This window comes from Thunnus albacares, chromosome 5 (genome assembly GCF_914725855.1).
Source record: "Thunnus albacares chromosome 5, fThuAlb1.1, whole genome shotgun sequence".
In the NCBI taxonomy this organism is placed as follows: domain Eukaryota; kingdom Metazoa; phylum Chordata; class Actinopteri; order Scombriformes; family Scombridae; genus Thunnus; species Thunnus albacares.
Window position 1 is genome coordinate 6676597 of NC_058110.1, and position 20860 is coordinate 6697456.

Here is a 20860-nt window from a genome sequence, read left to right on the forward strand (position 1 = left end):
GCGGCTTATATGAGTCCCAGCTCAGTAACCATGGTAACTTCGTCAGCAGAACTAGTCTGCACCGTGGCAGGCTAACAGTCAAGCTTAACTCAGCTGCATGTCAAAGAATGTCCGACAGACAGAAACAGACTCTCAAAAGACGCTTCCATCAAGTGTTTATTCGCACTCGCAACCCTTTTACTTAAAAGCTTAGCATTCATAATTTAAGAAATAAAAGTGTGCCAGCGTTATTTTCAAGTTATTTATTTATTCATTCACTCATTTTGTTCAAACTGTGAGGACAAAAAGAAAATTAAATAAAGTCCAAACCACCTGCTGTGTATTTTAGAAATCAAGTAGCCCGACTACAGTATTCATTTTGGGTCTTTTCATACATGACAACATATGGCAAAACATTTTAAACCATGTAAATCTTTTTTTGTACTTTACTCCTATGATAAGCGGCTGCTGCTGCGTGCACACTGAAATCATGACAGAGAAAGAAAGTCATCTTCTCTCAATGAAAAACAAAGTCTCCCTGAAACTTATGACAATGGGGGGAGGGGTTAAGTAAATTTCACCGCTATCTATCGCCTATAATAAAGGAACTTGTAATTGGCAAAAGTCAGAACCTGCTGCTTCAAAAATGTGCGCACAATGCGTTTGAAGCAGCTATATTGTATTATGAAACAGTCATTAAAATTCAGTAACTTTATATTCATGTAGGCTAATAAATATACAAATGTCAATTAGATGGTATTCTGCATGACAAATAAAGAAAAAGAAAAGGTTATAATAATCATCCGCTTATAGTGATATTTGACCCGGACAGACGTGATCACCTTAAGCTGTTTCCACTGTACTTATATCCTAATTTTAGATATACATCTGATATTATCTAGCCTAGTGATAATATAACCACAGTCACTGATCTGAATACTCATTTATTAACAAATAAAGATAAAACCATGAACGGGAACAAGCACTGCTCTTCACTTTCAGCATGCAGACTCATCAAGCTAGATGCGAGGATTGAACCGTCAACCTTCTAATAATAAGTAAATAACCTTTAGGCTATCACTACCCACCTAAAAGGTATACATTTAATCTGTCATCAATTTTGTGCCAAGTCATCTCCTTCACCTTGTTAATTGCAGCAGTATTGCCCTTTTTGGTGAACACTCCTTTATATTCTTCATATAGTTTCATCAGCAGGTTTGTTCTGCTGCTGAAAAGAACACTGCTCTAGTTTTCTCTTCTTTTTGCGACATAGTGTTGTCTTTTCGACAATGGACCGTTCTGGGTTGCTTATGTACTCCATGCACATGCACACTTCAAGCTTATTCCAGTCTGGCTAGATTTAGCATTGACTAGACACAGTTAAGCTGCGTTAGTGGAATGACTTGAGCCTAAAGTGAAAGTTGAAGTTAATTATAGCCAGGCTTTTTCAAGTAAATGCAGCTTTCTTTAGCTGTGTTGAAGGAACACCCCTCAGATACGTAAACGACTCGACAAAAACTGAACTGAGAACAGGACTTAACTACACAGGGTCTGATTACAAACTGAACACAGGTGAGGGAAACAAGACACAGGTGAAACACGAGGCAATCAACAAAGGTGGGAAAACACAGGAATTAAAGGTAACAAAACAGGAGAAAACATTTCAAAATAAAACAGGAACTAAAGTAATCAGACAAGGAACCGGTGACACAACACAAGGCTGATAGACTGATAGACTGGGGAAGACATTAGGATCAGGGCAGGGCTAACACCTGGGACATAAAGCCTGCATGAACATCAGCAGTGCATGTGCATCGCTGAAGTGCTGCATCTTGCATGCTTGCAGCGTCCACACAGACAGCGTTGCTGCTGTGGCACTTCTGCTGCCAGCTCTATCTTTCTACATAGAGTTTGGCTTTGATAACGGCCATCAATAATAGCATGTTTTATATCATTTAATTATAAATTTCATTTATATTTAGTTTAGTCAGAAAAAGATAAAGGAGCGGTGCTCAATTGTTAAAAATAAATAAATATGTGAGGTGAAAGCGGCTTTCTTTCTGATGAGCGTGGTGGGGTCTGGTTGTCAGCCACATGCACTCCTCACAAAGGACATTTTTTTTTATCCATTATATTAATCATTTCGCCAGTTGAACCCCGCTGCTGTCACCACTCCAAGTGAGGCTGACCCACAGTGGTGACACTTCATGTCTGTGACATATTCCACAGATATAGACATTGAAACTATAGTGAAAGGTGTGATGTTGCTGGTGTGATGTCAATATGATTGTCAACAGATCATTTCCTCTGTCTATTTTTGCTGAGAACCGCGCGTGTCATGCCAAAGAAATAGGCGAGACCCTGAATCTCTGAGTAATGCAGGGCAGGTGAGCACATGAACACAGGAGGAGTGAAGGAACACACAAGGGAAACACAGAGAAAACCAAATCCCAGAATACACAACACAGTCCAACCGAAAATGCAATAACGTCCCCCAAAGTAATATATAATATAACATAAACAAGCTCAACCAAATGACCAGAGGGGTGTACTACAAAGCGAGATTAGTGGGTTAGCGAGGTATGTTTAGCCTAAAGCCAGGGTTTTCAATGTCACGAAGGTGGCTCTCTTTTAACCTGGCTAGATCACCATGGTAACATATGCTGCAAACTTAACCTGGTCCAGAGCAGGTTATGTTCCGAGTTTCGACTTAAATCGGCAATAAAAAGCGCTGCCCTTTCACTAACCAGCTGATTTGCTTCCAAGTCCGTTTAACACTGCCCATACTGCAGCTATTAGAACACCAATTAGAATATTGGTATTTATCACAGATAATATTCAATCTATAATATTAATTTTACTTTGATTTGGCCAAAAGCTAAAGTGATTTCCACTTATCCTTCATTATGGGACAGAGTCGGACTTAAATGCACTTCTTGAGTATAATGTTTAAATCTGCAGCATCAAGTTTAAGAGCTTTGGGTGTGGGGGGCACGGAGAGTGCATTGAGTGGTAAAACAAGTATATGAACTAATTACAAAATTAATAAATTAATGAATTAGTGTTTTAATTAAAGCTGCAAGCAGCGTTGAACGGGCCCTCGTGCCTACGTGCACGTCAGGCTGCGGCGCTGTCGCAAGGCCTCTGTGACAGGCATGTAGATGTCTTTAGACCCAGGCTGTTTTCAGACAGTGCAAGAAGGAGATAAACATCATTTCCTTTGTCCACTATTTTGCCTGCTGCTGGTGCTGCTTCACTGTAATTTCGTAGGGGGCGCTATTCAGCCAGTTTGCATCACTGATGGAATATTGTCATGTAGACGTGTTCAGGCCGGGACTCTAATCAAACATGTAAAGTTTGGGACAGACTGGAGCATTTACAATAAAGTTATAGCAACTTCCTCTGTCATGGCGAAACATCAAATCTCAATGGTGTGAGGATGAGAATTTTCTGCAGGGTGAGACATGTCTGTCTTGCTCACACCTGTGTCATCAAAATCATGCAAGTTTTGGGCCCTTTCACTTGAATTTCAATTAGTAAATTGAAAACTCTTGATGAGTTTGTGTGTAAAACAAATTAATTTCCTAATTTTCCAATTAGAAATTAAAGTCTATTTTTAGAAAAGTATAGACTTTTAACCCACATGATCTGGTCAAAGTTTGATTGAAATGTGTACTGTCAGGTGTGTAGAGACAATAAGTAACTGCAGCTGGACACAGAAAAATACTCATATATTTGAATGGAGAGTGTGGGCGAACTGCTAGGTGCTCGGGCCCTAATGAAGGAAAAACTGCAGTACAGAGCTACAAATTTTAGTTTTGATGGTATTTTTCTACCAGTGGCGGCTAGTGACTCAAAAAATTGGGGAGGACAGGAGGAAAACCAGCATAGAATCTTACAACAAACTGCATCATACTATATCATTGTCCCCCAGCTGATGAAATCGGAGGGGTGGGGGCAATTTTATATGTCAATAAAACAATTTGCTTTTAAAAACAAAGACCCCTGAGCAGTGTAAAGGCTGCTTCTTTAAAGACATTTAACATATAGCCTACATATTGTTTCTAAACAAAGAAGAGCTCATTTTAGCCGTGGAGTGGTTCAGGATGTGTCATTTTACCAACAAAGTGAAGTTCAAATTTATAATACTGTTCTATTGTGACAACAGATTTCTGTTTTCATCAAAAACAGACAACATATCATATGATTTACACGTGTTTCCTATGTATTTTCTTAGTATACAGAAATATATAAAGTACCACAAAGCTTATAATGTGATACAGACACAGATCAGTGCTGAATACTAGAAAGACTGAACACTAAAAACATTCACAGATCTAAAAGTGTAGGTTCACATCAGAAAGTATTAATGCATGTATCAAATACATGACTTACACACTCTGATCTATGTGCACGACATACAAAATATAGTCTACAAAGCTGACATGTTAACACTAGGAGTGCAACGGATCACAAACTCACTGATCATATCACGGATTTGAGTCATAAAACATTATTTTCCATTTATTCTATAACACACTCACAGCAAGAAACAGCAATGAACTTTTGCCCATGGTCTTAAATGAAAACAACATTTAATATGTCCAATGTTTAAATAAAATAAAATAAAATATATGAAATATTCAATGCTCAATTATTGCAATATGAGGCACGATACCTTCCTCTTTTAAACACGGCAGTGAATGAATCAGCCTCTGTCCACATCATCAAAACTTGATGATAACTTGGAAACATGAACACACGTCCTGTCCTGCAGCTTGTTGAATGGGCCACCAAACAAACATTCATCGCTAACATCAGTTAGCAGCTAGATGCTAATTAGCTGCTCAGCTGCAGCACATCAAACAGCATGTAAACATACCTACAGATGTCACTTCGGACCCGTTAGATGCTGGTTTGATCGTTACCCTTCAAAATCCCTATTAGCAACACGATGTCTGCCCATGACTTGTACTTACAGCAGTTTGTTTACTTTGTCTTAAATGAGACATTACATTTTTGCAATTAATCCGCAGTTCATATGCCTGCCGAACCGTGGGGGGCGATCCATACGGATCAACTACACCACTAGTTAACACTTGTTATTCTAGTTACTTTAAGCTTATTACTCAATATACGGCTCAGCTTAAAAACAAACTAAAGAAACTGCCAGAAGCAAGCAGCCAGACCTCCTGCACACTGGTAATACAACATCAACAGGTGACTGAACAACCACTCAATTAAAAACGGGATCAATTCCACATGAATGAGTGAGTCCAGATATCTCACTGTAACTTCAACAAGCAAACTACCCACAGCACATTATATATATATATATCTGCTGCACTCATGTTAAGGAGATAAATTCACACAACAGCTACACAGAGACATTTAACCATCAGAGATGAAACTAGCGACCAAAGAGACAGAGAGAGAGAAGCTGTATCTGACTCACATTATCTGATGTCTTCTTCTTTCTATCATGGAGATGAAGTATTCATGTCATAACATCCATTCGTGGCTATAGGTCATCTTGTTTGTTAGTTAACAGAACTTTATGGCTGCTGCTTAACCAGTCTGATATCATTAACAACAATGACAAACAAGCTAACTCTCCTGGTTGTTTCTCCGGTTGCTTCTCTCTCAAGCCTCTCTGACAGTGTCCTGTTGATAAAATCACAAAATCAGCACCGATTGATGTTGCGCCACAACTAGATGTGGTTCTGAGACATCTGTTTTAGCATTACATCTATGACCAAATTTCAACCAAAATACAACTGGCTTTGCGCTGCTCCATTTGAATGAACCTCCCACCTGTCTCTGCCTCTCCTCCCACCTGTGCACTGTGGGCTCTGCACTGGTCACCAAAGTACCACAAAGACACGCAAAGCGAGTTTCAAGATCAGGAAAATACTAAGCAGTCTACCACCAGTAACTGTGGCTAGACAAAACCATAAGAAAAGTGTTTTGACAATTTAATTTTTAAGTTTTAATTTAATACAACTAATAATCCAAATATACACAAATGGGGGAATTGCTCAAGTGTGTTCCTAACAAGATACAATCTCTTTTCACACATTTTGGCTTTTTCACAAAAAAAATAACAGATGCATTAGTCCCCACCTCTTTACCACATCTCCAGCATGTATCATTGCCCTTTAGTTTTACTTTTACCAATTTACAGGGAGTCCAGTAACTTCTATTGATTATTTTATAAAGTATTAGCTGAGACTGAGACTCATGTGAATAAGTATGGCAAGAAGCTATAAGGTTCTTCCAAGAGCCATCTGGGATTCCTTGGCCAGTATCTTTTTCCCAACTCATTTTTAACCCTGCCAATCATAGCAACTGAGTGCCTCTAATATATTCATAAAATTTTGATGCCCCTAACTGTATATGTTTTCTTTTTATGAAGAGCTCCTACATTTCAATGATACCACCAAGTTTAATTTTTTTATACAAAAGCATACAATGTCTAATTTGTAAGAATCTCTAGAAGTCTGAGGTAGGAGGGTTTATGCTTATTTTTAAGATCCATTAAGAATCTGTATGCCTGAGTTGACCTATCTTTCCCAAAATAGAGATTTTCCATATATTATCACTTCCTTGTTGTACCATACAGAGGCACTTGTGGTGGAGACAGATGTCCCCAACAATCAGTTATGCTAGTAACTGTGCAACATGTTAGTAACTGTGCAAAGACAACATTTACATCAGTAAGAGACAGTTCCCAAGGGAATTTGGAAGGGGATGATCAGTAATGTCACATTTTGATTTTCTGTGTGCAATGAGTGAAGGCCGCTAGGCCATGTCTATTATGAGAAATGTGAAAACTGCCAGGTACAATTGATACATGCTAGAGAGGTTTGAGACACCATTTTTTCTGAGATGAATCATGTCTAGATTATGACCAAAGTGTCAAGGTCAAGCAAGGTGGAGTTTAGAAAATAAGCTCCACATTAGGAGGGGTTATGAGAGGTATATAATTTAATGTTTTATGATTTTGCATTGGGTTATTTGTCCCGGGTCAAAGCCTCAGTTTGCTCTGTATTTCACTTTAATGCACAGTAAACCTATTCACATTGAACTCTTTCAGCTTCCAGTGTATTCTTCTTCTGTATTTTTCAACAAATGGTAAATTAATTCCTAAGTTGTGGGTGACCTGAAGATCTCTGGCCCATCTGAAGATTTCCCATGACAGCTGGCAAGCCGAGCCAGGAGGGTAGTGATGTGGGGATCCTGGGGTCCGGATAGGGCATCTGTTGACCAGAACCAACGGTGGCCACCATTAAGAGGTAAGCAGAACCTTTTACCAAATCCGCTAAAATTGTTGTTTCTGGCATCGGATTGTGTCTGCCCGGACTGCAGGTAACTAACACTCCTCCTCTAGAGAATCTAGTTTCCAATAAGGTGATTAAAAAAAAAGAAAATTATACCAATAAGTGAATAAATTAATAAAGACAGTTGAATCAGAATCGCACAGTATCTCCATCCTGAACCATTCATTAAGTTGAATCTGGTAGATTGGAATACTGTGGGATTTAACTGATTTAACAGTGTAACTGATAATTGCACAGTGTCTTCATCCTGGACCATTCATTAAGTTGAATCTGTAAGACTGAAACATTGCGTGATTTTTCACATAATAGTTGGAAAGAGTTCAATGTGATGTATGTATGTGTGAATGGAGCTATACTAACATTTTGGTACATGCAGAGTGAGGCAATTTTATGATTTGGTAATAATAGTGAGTTATACAGTTTTTTCTTGAGGTTGTTATAAGAGGAGATGTGTTGTCTGTGTCGAATTGTGTTGTGTTACAATGTAAGCAAAGTACACTATGAGTATTTAACTGCAGCACCATTTGGCTTAAGTCGAAGACCAGTTGGACACAGCTACATTAAAGTGGAGAAATTGCCAGGGAGCCCAAGGGGACAGCAATTTTAGTGTACATATAGACAATAGAGGAGTGGAGTGTCACTAAGGTGATTTATTTGAAATAAAATACATTTAAAATTGTAATAAATTAAGTGGACTAATTTGAGACAGGTTAGGGCTTATTTTCCTAACATTTTGTGGAACAATTTTTGCAAAGATTGTGAACAGCTTAGACATTAGAGCTGATATTGAGGAAATTCTGCCATGATCCAGAAGGAATAGCAACTGTACCATTTAATCTATTTTTCAGGGTGCCTGATGATCATGCAATATAGGGGGAACACAGATCACTAGTTAACCCTAGATTGGATATTACTATAGCTCCTAGAAAGGTTAGATGGGAATTAGGTAAGTAGGGAGATAGTATTGGATATCCCGATTTTAAAGGAGGCTCGGTGTGATTGTAGTTGAAGTTTGATTCTCCAAGGAAGTATAAGCGATGGCCAGTCAAGGGTACATTTGACATTGCCTGCTGTGATGAGGTAGAGGCTAATATTAAACACCATAAAGCTTCTGACACTAGTAATACAAGAGTGGGGAAGAGGCAAAAAGAGAGAGAGGTTTTGGGATGGTTTGTTCAAGAAGGAAAAACATACCAGACAGTCAATTAAAAAATTAAGGGAGATAGTGAAAACTGAGATGGCTGAGAAAGCTACAAATGGTGAAATGATGGGAGTAATGCAAGCAGAGGGAAGTGGCCCACCAATAATTGATCCACCCCCATACCAAAATGATATCTACCCTCACAAGCTAGATCAAGCAGGGCCGTATGTAATGGGTGAAGTAGCAGACAGTGTAGAGGGATTATTAGATATCCAAGGGGAACTATCAGGAAAGATAAAGATAAGAGTGACTAACAGTGAAGAGTCTCCCACAAGCAGCCAACAGGCACCACAAACAACGCATGCAACTACAAGCAAGAAGATGGTGTGATTCAGGGGAACGGGAAGAAAGAGAAAAAGAAAAAGAGAGAGCAGTCAATACAGGGCCAACACACACATCTACACCCAAGGTAAAAGAGATGAAAGGAAAAAAGAAGGATAAGAAAGGGAAACTGATAGGTAAAAATTACCAAATAGACTGAGGTTGGTTGAAGTCAAGCGTCTCTTTAATCCAAACCAAACATATATTGTAGACACGGAGAGTCCGCAGAGTCTCCGTGGAGAATTCTGACAAGACAAAGGAAAGTCATTAGTATATATTGACGGCCTTGATGCCCTGGGGAGGCACCTCTAGTTGTTTACAGATTCCTTCTAACAGACCTAGACAAAGCTTTACAGAGCTCTCACTTTCACATGATGACCATGATGTCCATATGTCTATTATAGTGTTCCCCTCAAGGCCCTGCCGCCAAATATATACATACATATGACCATACCTACTTAACTAATACATGGATTTTTCTATCAGAAACATCTCATAGAGTTGGAGGATAGTAATAGTGAAGACAGTGAAACAAGCAGTGCATTAGTCCAGCAGTGCATTAGTCCCCACCTCTTTACCACATCTCCAGCATGTATCATTGCCCTTTAGTTTTACTTTTACCAATTTACAGGGAGTCCAGTAACTTCTATTGATTATTTTATAAAGTATTAGCTGAGACTGAGACTCATGTGAATAAGTATGGCAAGAAGCTATAAGGTTCTTCCAAGAGCCATCTGGGATTCCTTGGCCAGTATCTTTTTCCCAACTCATTTTTAACCCTGCCAATCATAGCAACTGAGTGCCTCTAATATATTCATAAAATTTTGATGCCCCTAACTGTATATGTTTTCTTTTTATGAAGAGCTCCTACATTTCAATGATACCACCAAGTTTAATTTTTTTATACAAAAGCATACAATGTCTAATTTGTAAGAATCTCTAGAAGTCTGAGGTAGGAGGTTTATGCTTATTTTTAAGATCCATTAAGAATCTGTATGCCTGAGTTGACCTATCTTTCCCAAAATAGAGATTTTCCATATATTATCACTTCCTTGTTGTACCATACAGAGGCACTTGTGGTGGAGACAGATGTCCCCAACAATCAGTTATGCTAGTAACTGTGCAACATGTTAGTAACTGTGCAAAGACAACATTTACATCAGTAAGAGACAGTTCCCAAGGGAATTTGGAAGGGGATGATCAGTAATGTCACATTTTGATTTTCTGTGTGCAATGAGTGAAGGCCGCTAGGCCATGTCTATTATGAGAAATGTGAAAACTGCCAGGTACAATTGATACATGCTAGAGAGGTTTGAGACACCATTTTTTCTGAGATGAATCATGTCTAGATTATGACCAAAGTGTCAAGGTCAAGCAAGGTGGAGTTTAGAAAATAAGCTCCGCATTAGGAGGGGTTATGAGAGGTATATAATTTAATGTTTTATGATTTTGCATTGGGTTATTTGTCCCGGGTCAAAGCCTCAGTTTGCTCTGTATTTCACTTTAATGCACAGTAAACCTATTCACATTGAACTCTTTCAGCTTCCAGTGTATTCTTCTTCTGTATTTTTCAACAAATGGTAAATTAATTCCTAAGTTGTGGGTGACCTGAAGATCTCTGGCCCATCTGAAGATTTCCCATGACAGCTGGCAAGCCGAGCCAGGAGGGTAGTGATGTGGGGATCCTGGGGTCCGGATAGGGCATCTGTTGACCAGAACCAACGGTGGCCACCATTAAGAGGTAAGCAGAACCTTTTACCAAATCCGCTAAAATTGTTGTTTCTGGCATCGGATTGTGTCTGCCCGGACTGCAGGTAACTAACACTCCTCCTCTAGAGAATCTAGTTTCCAATAAGGTGATTAAAAAACAAGAAAATTATACCAATAAGTGAATAAATTAATAAAGACAGTTGAATCAGAATCGCACAGTATCTCCATCCTGAACCATTCATTAAGTTGAATCTGGTAGATTGGAATACTGTGGGATTTAACTGATTTAACAGTCTAAGTGATAATTGCACAGTGTCTTCATCCTGGACCATTCATTAAGTTGAATCTGTAAGACTGAAACATTGCGTGATTTTTCACATAATAGTTGGAAAGAGTTCAATGTGGTGTATGTATGTGTGAATGGAGCTATACTAACATTTTGGTACATGCAGAGTGAGGCAATTTTATGATTTGGTAATAATAGTGAGTTATACAGTTTTTTCTTGAGGTTGTTATAAGAGGAGATGTGTTGTCTGTGTCGAATTGTGTTGTGTTACAATGTAAGCAAAGTACACTATGAGTATTTAACTGCAACACCATTTGGCTTAAGTCGAAGACCAGTTGGACACAGCTACATTAAAGTGGAGAAATTGCCAGGGAGCCCAAGGGGACAGCAATTTTAGTGTACATATAGACAATAGAGGAGTGGAGTGTCACTAAGGTGATTTATTTGAAATAAAATACATTTAAAATTGTAATAAATTAAGTGGACTAATTTGAGACAGGTTAGGGCTTATTTTCCTAACATTTTGTGGAACAATTTTTGCAAAGATTGTGAACAGCTTAGACATTAGAGCTGATATTGAGGAAATTCTGCCATGATCCAGAAGGAATAGCAACTGTACCATTTAATCTATTTTTCAGGGTGCCTGATGATCATGCAATACAGGGGGAACACAGATCACTAGTTAACCCTAGATTGGATATTACTATAGCTCCCAGAAAGGTTAGATGGGAATTAGGTAAGTAGGGAGATAGTATTGGATATCCCGATTTTAAAGGAGGCTCGGTGTGATTGTAGTTGAAGTTTGATTCTCCAAGAAAGTATAAGCGATGGCCAGTCAAGGGTACATTTGACATTGCCTGCTGTGATGAGGTAGAGGCTAATATTAAACACCATAAAGCTTCTGACACTAGTAATACAAGAGTGGGGAAGAGGCAAAAAGAGAGAGAGGTTTTGGGATGGTTTGTTCAAGAAGGAAAAACATACCAGACAGTCAATTAAAAAATTAAGGGAGATAGTGAAAACTGAGATGGCTGAGAAAGCTAAAAATGGTGAAATGATGGGAGTAATGCAAGCAGAGGGAAGTGGCCCACCAATAATTGATCCACACCCATACCAAAATGATATCTACCCTCACAAGCTAGATCAAGCAGGACCGTATGTAATGGGTGAAGTAGCAGACAGTGTAGAGGGAGTATTAGATATCCAAGGGGAACTATCAGGAAAGATAAAGATAAGAGTGACTAACAGTGAAGAGTCTCCCACAAGCAGCCAACAGGCACCACAAACAACGCATGCAACTACAAGCAAGAAGATGGTGTGATTCAAGGGAACGGGAAGAAAGAGAAAAAGAAAAAGAGAGAGCAGTCAATACAGGGCCAACACACACATCTACACCCAAGGTAAAAGAGATGAAAGGAAAAAAGAAGGATAAGAAAGAGAAACGGATAGGTAAAAATTACCAAATAGACTGAGGTTGGTTGAAGTCAAGCGTCTCTTTAATCCAAACCAAACATATATTGTAGACACGGAGAGTCCGCAGAGTCTCCGTGGAGAATTCTGACAAGACAAAGGAAAGTCACTAGTATATATTGACGGCCTTGATGATGCCCTGGGGAGGCACCTCTAGTTGTTTACAGATTCCTTCTAACAGACCTAGACAAAGCTTTACAGAGCTCTCACTTTCACATGATGACCATGATGTCCATATGTCTATTATAGTGTTCCCCTCAAGGCCCTGCCGCCAAATATATACATACATATGACCATACCTACTTAACTAATACATGGATTTTTCTATCAGAAACATCTCATAGAGTTGGAGGATAGTAATAGTGAAGACAGTGAAACAAGCAGTGGTAATGATACTGAAAACATTGATGATACAGAAGATCAAATGCTGACTTTGATAAGAGATTGGTGACAGTCATGAAAATAGAAACCAAGAAAAGAGACAAGGAAAGAGAGAAATAAATAAAAAGGAATTGGCTGAAGCTCAGAGAATGTTAAATGAAACAGAGGAACGACTGAGAGAGTCTGAAAGAAAAACTGAAAGAGTGTTGCAGGACTGAAGAATGTTTGAAGAATTGGACAAATCAATAAGGGAAGCCGCTGGAACAAAACAAACAACACTACATGCACAACAACAAAGAGCAGTATTGCAAAAGGAGGTTGACAAAATGGAAAAAGGAAGGCAGGAAGCACACAAGCGACTGCAAGAGTTGCAGAGGTGTGAAGACTTGATGCCAGAGGGTTGTAGTGTGTGGGAGAACAAGAAGTCAAACCACAAGTGAACAGAGATTGAGTGAATTAGAAGCGGACCAAGACATGGAAGAATTAACCAGACATCAGTGTGGGGAACAGTGTAGATCAATACATGCCACAGACTTTTATGGATATGGTGGGACTAGTAGACAGACTGTCAGAACTTACTGATGGTGCTAATAAGTGGATCTTGGCACTGGAAAGCACAGCAGGGTATAAGCTAGCCCTTGGGGATATTAAGGTTCTGTTAATGCAGGTGGTGGGAAAGCATGTTACAGAGGACATTTTCAGAGCAGCAAAAATGCAGGCAGTGGCCAACGGTAGTACAGGAGATAGCTTGCCTTTTGGACACTGGAGGAATGATGTGTGGAAAGAAGTTAGGAAGCAGTTCCCAGAAAAGATGGATGCCTCAAAACTGGAAGGAGAAAAGCTGGAGGACAAAGAATGCCCAGCTAAGTTCCTGTGCAATTTCCAGTGTAAATGGAGAGAAGAAACAGGAAGTGCTTGGGATGCAAACACTACAACCAAAAACTTCTTTAAAATAATGGTAAAAAAAGGCCATGCCTCTAGAGGTGCAAAAGCGTTTAGACTCTGTAGTGGGTTTGATGAAAATGGATTGAGAGTTGTTTTCAGAGTACACAGTACACTATGTAGAGCAGTACAGAAAAGAGAATAAACAGCATGAAGAACAGAGCAAACAAGTGTTACAGAAGTTAGCACAGCTGCAATTGGGAGAGCTGACTGACAAGAAAAAGAATAAAAGCAAAATCCAAGCTCCTGTAATTGCGGCAACACTCCCACAAGAGGAAGAACCAACTTACAACTAAACAATGCCTTTGCAGGCAGCTGCACCACAAGTAACAGCACCTAACTATGGTGGTCAGCTGCAACTTACAGTCCACAGCCTGCTAGCCCAGCAACACAAATACCACCTATAAATATGTATCTCAATCATCCAGGTGCAGCTAATCCGATGCCCCAGGGGGATTATTACAGACAACAACAGCAACCACAAGGGCGTGGAGGACAAGCACTGAGAGGAGGTCAAGGCTCCATGAGGTGAGGAAGAGGTAGAGCACGAAATGCCCCATACAATGGACCACCTTGGGCACCACCAGAACAACAGAGATGCTATTCCTGTATAGGAAAAGAAGGCTCTAATCTCCCCCTTTCACAGTCTTCAATTAAGACTGTTGGCTTCTCTGGGAAAAGACAAGTAATACCCCTAATAGAGCCTGTACCTATGCTAATTGGTGGTAAAAGAGTAATTGCATCATTATTGTTTTCAGCAGACACACTTTGTTCATTGGGAGCTAGTATCATGTGTACCGCTGACAGTGTTCATCTTGCATTCCTGGTCAATCAGGTGACCAACCTGAACTGACATCCTCAAACCAAAGACTGATGATGTCATTGTTTGATGAATGTCATCACTGTGGATATGCAGACATGTCTGGCTATCTACAACCAGTAGTTTACTGGATAACTTTGAACCCTCAACACTTGATGCTACAGCAGCAGTGGGAGCAATGGAAACCATGGATTCAAGCACAGTTCAAACAACCATCACAATCACCATTGCCATTACACTGCATGATGAAGTTTGACACCCATGGATTGGATTAAGACTATGAGGAATGTTGGAATGAGCGGTTTAGCAGAAGACAAGTGTTGCTCACCGCAGGGGACGTTTATGTCAGACCAGAAGGAGCTGCAGCCGCAGTAACACTTCCACAATATCTCACTGAATGGTTTCAGGTGAAAAACTCAACTCCACATGTGACATTGATGATAGAAGAAGGATATGAGTCACAGGACTTAGGTCCCATGGTCAAAAGAGCACTACAAGTGCAGCAATGGTTTCCACTTGGCAACCCAAACATTCACATATCAGCAGATAAACAGTTCTTCAGAACACCCCTCTGCTCTATGTGAAAAGTGCCCTGAGATGACTTTTTGTTGTGATTTGGTGCTATATAAATAAAAATTGATTGGTTGATTGATTGATTGATTGATTGATTGATTGATTGATTGATTGATGAGCTGTCTTTAAATAGTGACACCGCAACCACCATTTTGTTTTTCCTCGTGTAATAACGAGGAAGGATTCTTACATTAAGTGAGGAGCTGGTTTTACTGTGGCTAGTTTTCACAGAGGATAAACAGTTGAATGTAAGATGTAAGTGTATTTAAGTTCATATTGGACTGTAAGAGCTGTTTTTTTTCTGTGTGCTGTTTAAATACAGTTGATTAACTAATTGAGTTAAGCCATTTATACAGAGAAAGAGTAAGAGAAATATGGTTATTTAAAGTAATGAAATTATTCAACAATAGTGATGAGAGATATTTTCCCTGCCGTGTGCAGGTTGTTTTTTTTTTGAGTCTGAGGTTGTTTCCGAGGAGGTGGTCTTTTTTTGCAAGTCAGGATCCATACCAGGGGCGCAGAGAGAATATTCGGCCTGCCTTTCTCAAAATACCTGGAATGACAACAACCTTACTCCTGGACTGATAAGCATATGAAATCTCAACATACACATTACCTGGGTAGCAACAACAATATTCGCACAGACACCGGAACTGAGGAGAACTGAAAAGAACTGTGAATTGTGGATGACTGAACTCTTTCTACAGACTGATAAACAAAAAAGACTAAAACAACAGCATTTTGCTGTAAGAGACAATTTGAGTTAAAAGTTTATTTTCTTGCTTTTTTGGTTGTGTTGTAATAAAGTTAGTTATTTTCTTTAACCTCTCTTAGTTGTGTCACTCACTCCTGAGTCGAAATATAAATGGCCTAAGTGTCATAAAGGATCATAGTTGACTATAAATTCATGAGTAGTTGAGTACACCATGTTACACATGCATTTATCTTCAGTCGACTCGACTATTGTAACGATGTCTTTATAGGTCTCTCTAAAAGTCAATTAGACAGCTGCAGTTGATTCAGAACACTGCTGCTTGACTCCTCACTAAGACCAAGAAAGTAGATCATATCACTCTAGCTCTCAGATCTTCACACTGGCTTTCTTTCTGTCAAATAATTGATTTTAAAATACTATTGTTGTTTACAAAGCACTGAATGATCTAGGGCCAAAATACATGTCTGATCTACTGCTATGTTATGAACCATCCAGACCTTTTTGTTTGCCGCGGCCTTTGTTTAAATCAAATTTGAGGCTTTTGATTCATATCTTGCACTGCATTGTAACTGCACTGTAACTTTTATTCTCCTATTTCATCTGTCTTATTTTAGCTTTTCCTATTTTCCATTTAACCCTTTTTAATTGTATTTAAATGTGCCTTTTTATAATGTATTGGTCTATAGCAGAATGGATGACGTACTATGTTGATTAGGTCTTGATGTTTTATCCATACATAAATCCCTAACTTGATTGAAGTGTCATCTGATAATTACATTATTACTTCCAACATTACATTACATCACAGACTTCATGGAAAAATTCTGGAGACGCACAGTTTGGTGCATGAATATTTGCAATAGTATAGACATCTACCCTCCACAGTGGCATCTAATATGACCCATCTACCTTCCATGTGTGAGAGGCAGGTATGTACAAAAAACATTTTGTTAAACCAGAGTTATAACCCCTCATTTCCTTGAAGTAAACACACTGTAGTAAACATGAGCTACCCAGTCCCTCTACAGTTTGGCTGATTCTTCATTATTTAAATGTCTTTCCTGCATAAGAACAATATCAGTTTTTTTTCTGTTGGAGATATGTCAGAATCTTTTTCCTTTTCACCACATTATGGCAACGATTTTAAGCACCTCCATAGCTTTTTTTTTTGCAGTGTTAATTGCCACGTCCTAAAAAATGCAGGCATCTGACAAAGATGACTAGGTCTTCTCAGCAATTAATACATTGGAACAACAAAAATGTGACAGTAATGTTAGGCTTTTTCCTATTAACTTCTGAGCTTTTAGGACGCAGCATCTACATTAGCCATTAGAACTGTAACTTAAAAGACACTTCTACATTCAACCACGGTATGTATATTGCTGGTTGAGCATTAAACCATTTAGAAATCTAAATGATATAATACATAAAGTAGTCACATCACACAAATTTCCAGAGAGCTGCACTGAAGGCTGTTAGTTATAATAAAAGTGCGCACCTACTGTATAATTAGGCTCAGGCCCTAATTATACAGTAGGTGCGCACTTTTATTATTAATTAGAACAACGGTTGGCTGGTTAGCAACTGACTAAATGCATCCATGTGATAAATATCTTACATTACCTTTTCTGAGTCCTTGATTATTTTACTGTATGCTGTCAACTTTATAGTCAGTGGTGAATGTATTCCTGTAAAGTCAAAAACTACATGTATACATACAGTATATACCCACTTCCTTTCCATGAAAGGTTACTTTAATCTTCTTGATTATCAATCTTTGGCATTCTATTTTTATCACTTGTATTTTTCCATTTCTTTATATCGTGCTTCCCTCTAATTTTGAAATCATTTGAAATCACTTCTGTGTCTTTTATGTGACGCACTTTCACATTGTCTCTTGTCTCAATTCAGCTTTCACTTTGTAATTGGTTGTAAAGTTATATGTGTTAAAACTCTCTCAGTATATGAATTGCATCATATAAATAGACTTACCTTGTATTGTGAGGAAGGTCTTCCAGGGTAATTGAACTTCTGAGAAAATAGTGCTGCAGAGGCACAGTATCACACAGAACCACAACAATGTGCAAAGAACTTGCACATTTAAACTACGCCTTCCTGTAATGGTAGTGTCTGCCAAAACTCATTTCTACAGTACTTAGTGAAGGCTGTGGTGTAGTCTCAGTCTACATTTTCTAAGCCACTCCCCATGAGCTTCAGTGGAAAGGGAACATTACAGCCAGCTCCTTCTTATACAAATTAGCTATATGCATCTATATTACAAATGCTATGTACTGTATTTTCACCATAAGTTTACTACATACTTAATAAAATACAACATTGGCAACAAAACAGTGCACTATTACATTCATTCAAGCTGTTTCATTATATTGTAGAAATTTATTATAATTTATTATTTGGGTTAAAACTCCGGAGGGGTAGAATCCTACTGGGTTTATGCTGGTTTATTATTTTTAGGGCCCAAGCAACAGGTGGTGCGAAAGTCCTATTGTATTTGAAGGAATTATTATTATGATTTTTATTTTACGGATTCAAAATGCATTTTTGAGGTGCTAGGGGTGCTCGTAAACTCACGAAACTTTGCACATGCATCAGAAGTGGCGAAAATTGATATCTTATATGGGTCTTGGGCTTGGGTATGGCAAGTTGGCTCCCCTAACAATTCTCAGTCATTGCTCCTACCTTTGAATTTGATGTAGATGAATGAAATTTGGTAGGCAGATGTTACATCTCCAGACTTATAAAAAAGCCTCTTGGAGCCATACCTTTAGTCCAACATGAAGTCGGCCATTTTGAATTTACTGGGCAATTTTTTTTGCAGTTTTTGCCATTTACAGGTGTTGTATTTTTAACAAACTCCTCCAAGAGAATTAACCTGAGCAACTTCAAATTCAGTCAGTGTCATCTAAAAACTTTTGCATTGCTAAATTGTGAAGCTTTTGAGTTTTCATGGAACGCTTTTCCGTGGCAACAGCGAATTTCAGTGTTTCACCATGAAACAGGAAATTGTTGTAACTCAAATGTACATTGTCCAGTCTGCCCCAAATTTTTCATGCTTGATAAGAGTCCTGGCCTGAACACATCTACATGTCAATATTGAGTCATAGTCATAGCGCCACCTACTGAGAACAGGAAGTCAGACTTATGTGACGAACATCATCCGATTTACATGAAATTTATGTGGTGGGATCTACACATGATGTACAGCAACATGACGTATAATTAGTGGGTTTTCTCTAGCACCACAAAGTGGACACAGGAAATGAGAGTTAACTCCTTTGTGCAATATCCAATGAAAGTCCAGGCCTGAAGACATCTACATGCCTGTGAAGAAGAATACCTTTTGGGAGCAGACTTAATCATCAATAGAGAACACACATTTGGTTTGGAGACTTGATAATCAAGTGACGTCTGAGACAACTCTTTGATCAAACATATGCCAATTGTCCTTTCCACCTCATGACCCCTGCTGATTTGACCCCTCCTGTCTTGCCCCTGGATTTGCCTTGATCTTGTATGTAAATACCCTCCCCTCCTATCTTTTGTTTACCATTTGTTGGTCACTACTTTGATCCTTACTGTATAAAGTCTTTCCATTTCTTCTGTTCTGGGTCAGTCTGCTGTATCAGACCAGCTCTGTGTCAGTATGCTCACCGCATTTCCGGAATGCTATTAAACCACTTTCACCACAGCAAACTTTGAACAAGGACTTGAGTGAATTTTCTTCAACACCTGCAATAAAAGCCCTTCAACTGCAGCACGCCCCAACGTGCACAAAGGTGCGAGGGCCTGATCATCATTGCTTGCAGCTCTAATTCTTTTTATTTCTTCTTCCTCTTCTTCTTCTTCTTGTACTAGGTTGTGAAATGCTCTGTGTTCCTTCCTTTTCCTGTTGATGGGATGTGCCCATATGTGGTGTCTCCTTTGCTGCTCCTGCACCGAGCATGCTGGTATCTTGCTTCTGCTAAAGGACATGAGCATAGTGAAAGGAAGGAAGTGGCAATTTGTCAATTGCGATTAAGAATTTGAGAGATATCCAGGAAAGCATTGTTGCAGTTAATAGGAATGCACGAATGGAAATGGGTTACAGAGGAAACAAGATATGGGAAAACATCGCAAGATATTTTGGGGGAAATTCTGTTTTAGCTTGGCTGGTAGGATTATGTGCCCCCATCATAGGCATTGTGTTGATAGTAGCCATAATAATGGGTTGTTGTTTCCCAATTTTCCGTGCCTTAATCATGAAATCCGTTTCTTCTGTTTCCAAGACTATACTGGTCCAGAATCCAATCAGAAACACCTACATCTACGCTCCACCTGAGATGAATGAAGACGACGACTCAACGTCTGTTTCATCCGAATCGTCTGAAGATCCAATGAACAACGTGGACTAAGGACTAAGAGACATTTTGTAATAGTCAGAAATGTGGAGAAGATGGGGATAATGAGATACATGGAAACTCTGTGTATGAAGAGACGCACATGGGAGCATTCTCACTTGCTTGCTAGTGATTTGGTGAAGTCTGGTTAAAGGGGGGTCGGAGAACCAATAGGGGCCTCGTCCCTGATGCCAGTGAAGAGTTGTAGCGAGGACACAATGGTAGCCAGGTCACTATTAGAAGTGAGGGAGAGTGAAGCAGGTGTAGTCTAACATAACAGAGGATAATAAAGACTGATGTATTCTGCAAACAGCATGGTAACGTGAAGAGTTGAGGACAAGATGGAAGGGAAGATTTTACATGTACTATGTGTATTTTTAACATGTGTATGTAAGATGCTACATTTATGGTCATATATGTTGATTTTATAATATCCTTATGCAAAAAAAAAAGGGAAAAGAAAAAAGGAAAAGAAAAAAAAGGGGGAATTGTTAGTATGATTTTATCTGACCCTATGTATTTTACTGATTTTGGATGTTGGACGTGTGACAGAAACATTCCCTAGTCTGCATGACACCTTGGGTAATATGGCATAGCCCTTCTGGGGGGCCTTTTAGATACAAACAATGGATCCATGGTCAAGTTTGGAACTGTTCCAGATGTGGGTATGTTGTGACACATAATATGTTGTGAGATAGCTGTCAATCACTTGATGGACGGCTCCC

General features: G+C 39.0%; 1 protein-coding gene across 3 annotated transcripts in view; it reads right to left on the reverse strand.

Moving 5' to 3' along the window:
- Positions 1-17864, reverse strand: part of LOC122983067 (glutathione synthetase-like) — a 41326-nt gene extending 23462 nt beyond the window's left edge. For 2 of the 3 annotated variants that reach the window (XM_044352787.1, XM_044352784.1), the window contains exon 1: positions 17731-17864. The gene's annotated coding sequence lies outside the window, so the exon portion shown is untranslated. Of the gene's footprint in view, positions 1-5434; positions 5475-17730 lie in introns of those variants that run through there. The other variant, XM_044352785.1, reaches the window with a different exon arrangement.
- Positions 17865-20860: the final 2996 nt, after the last annotated feature.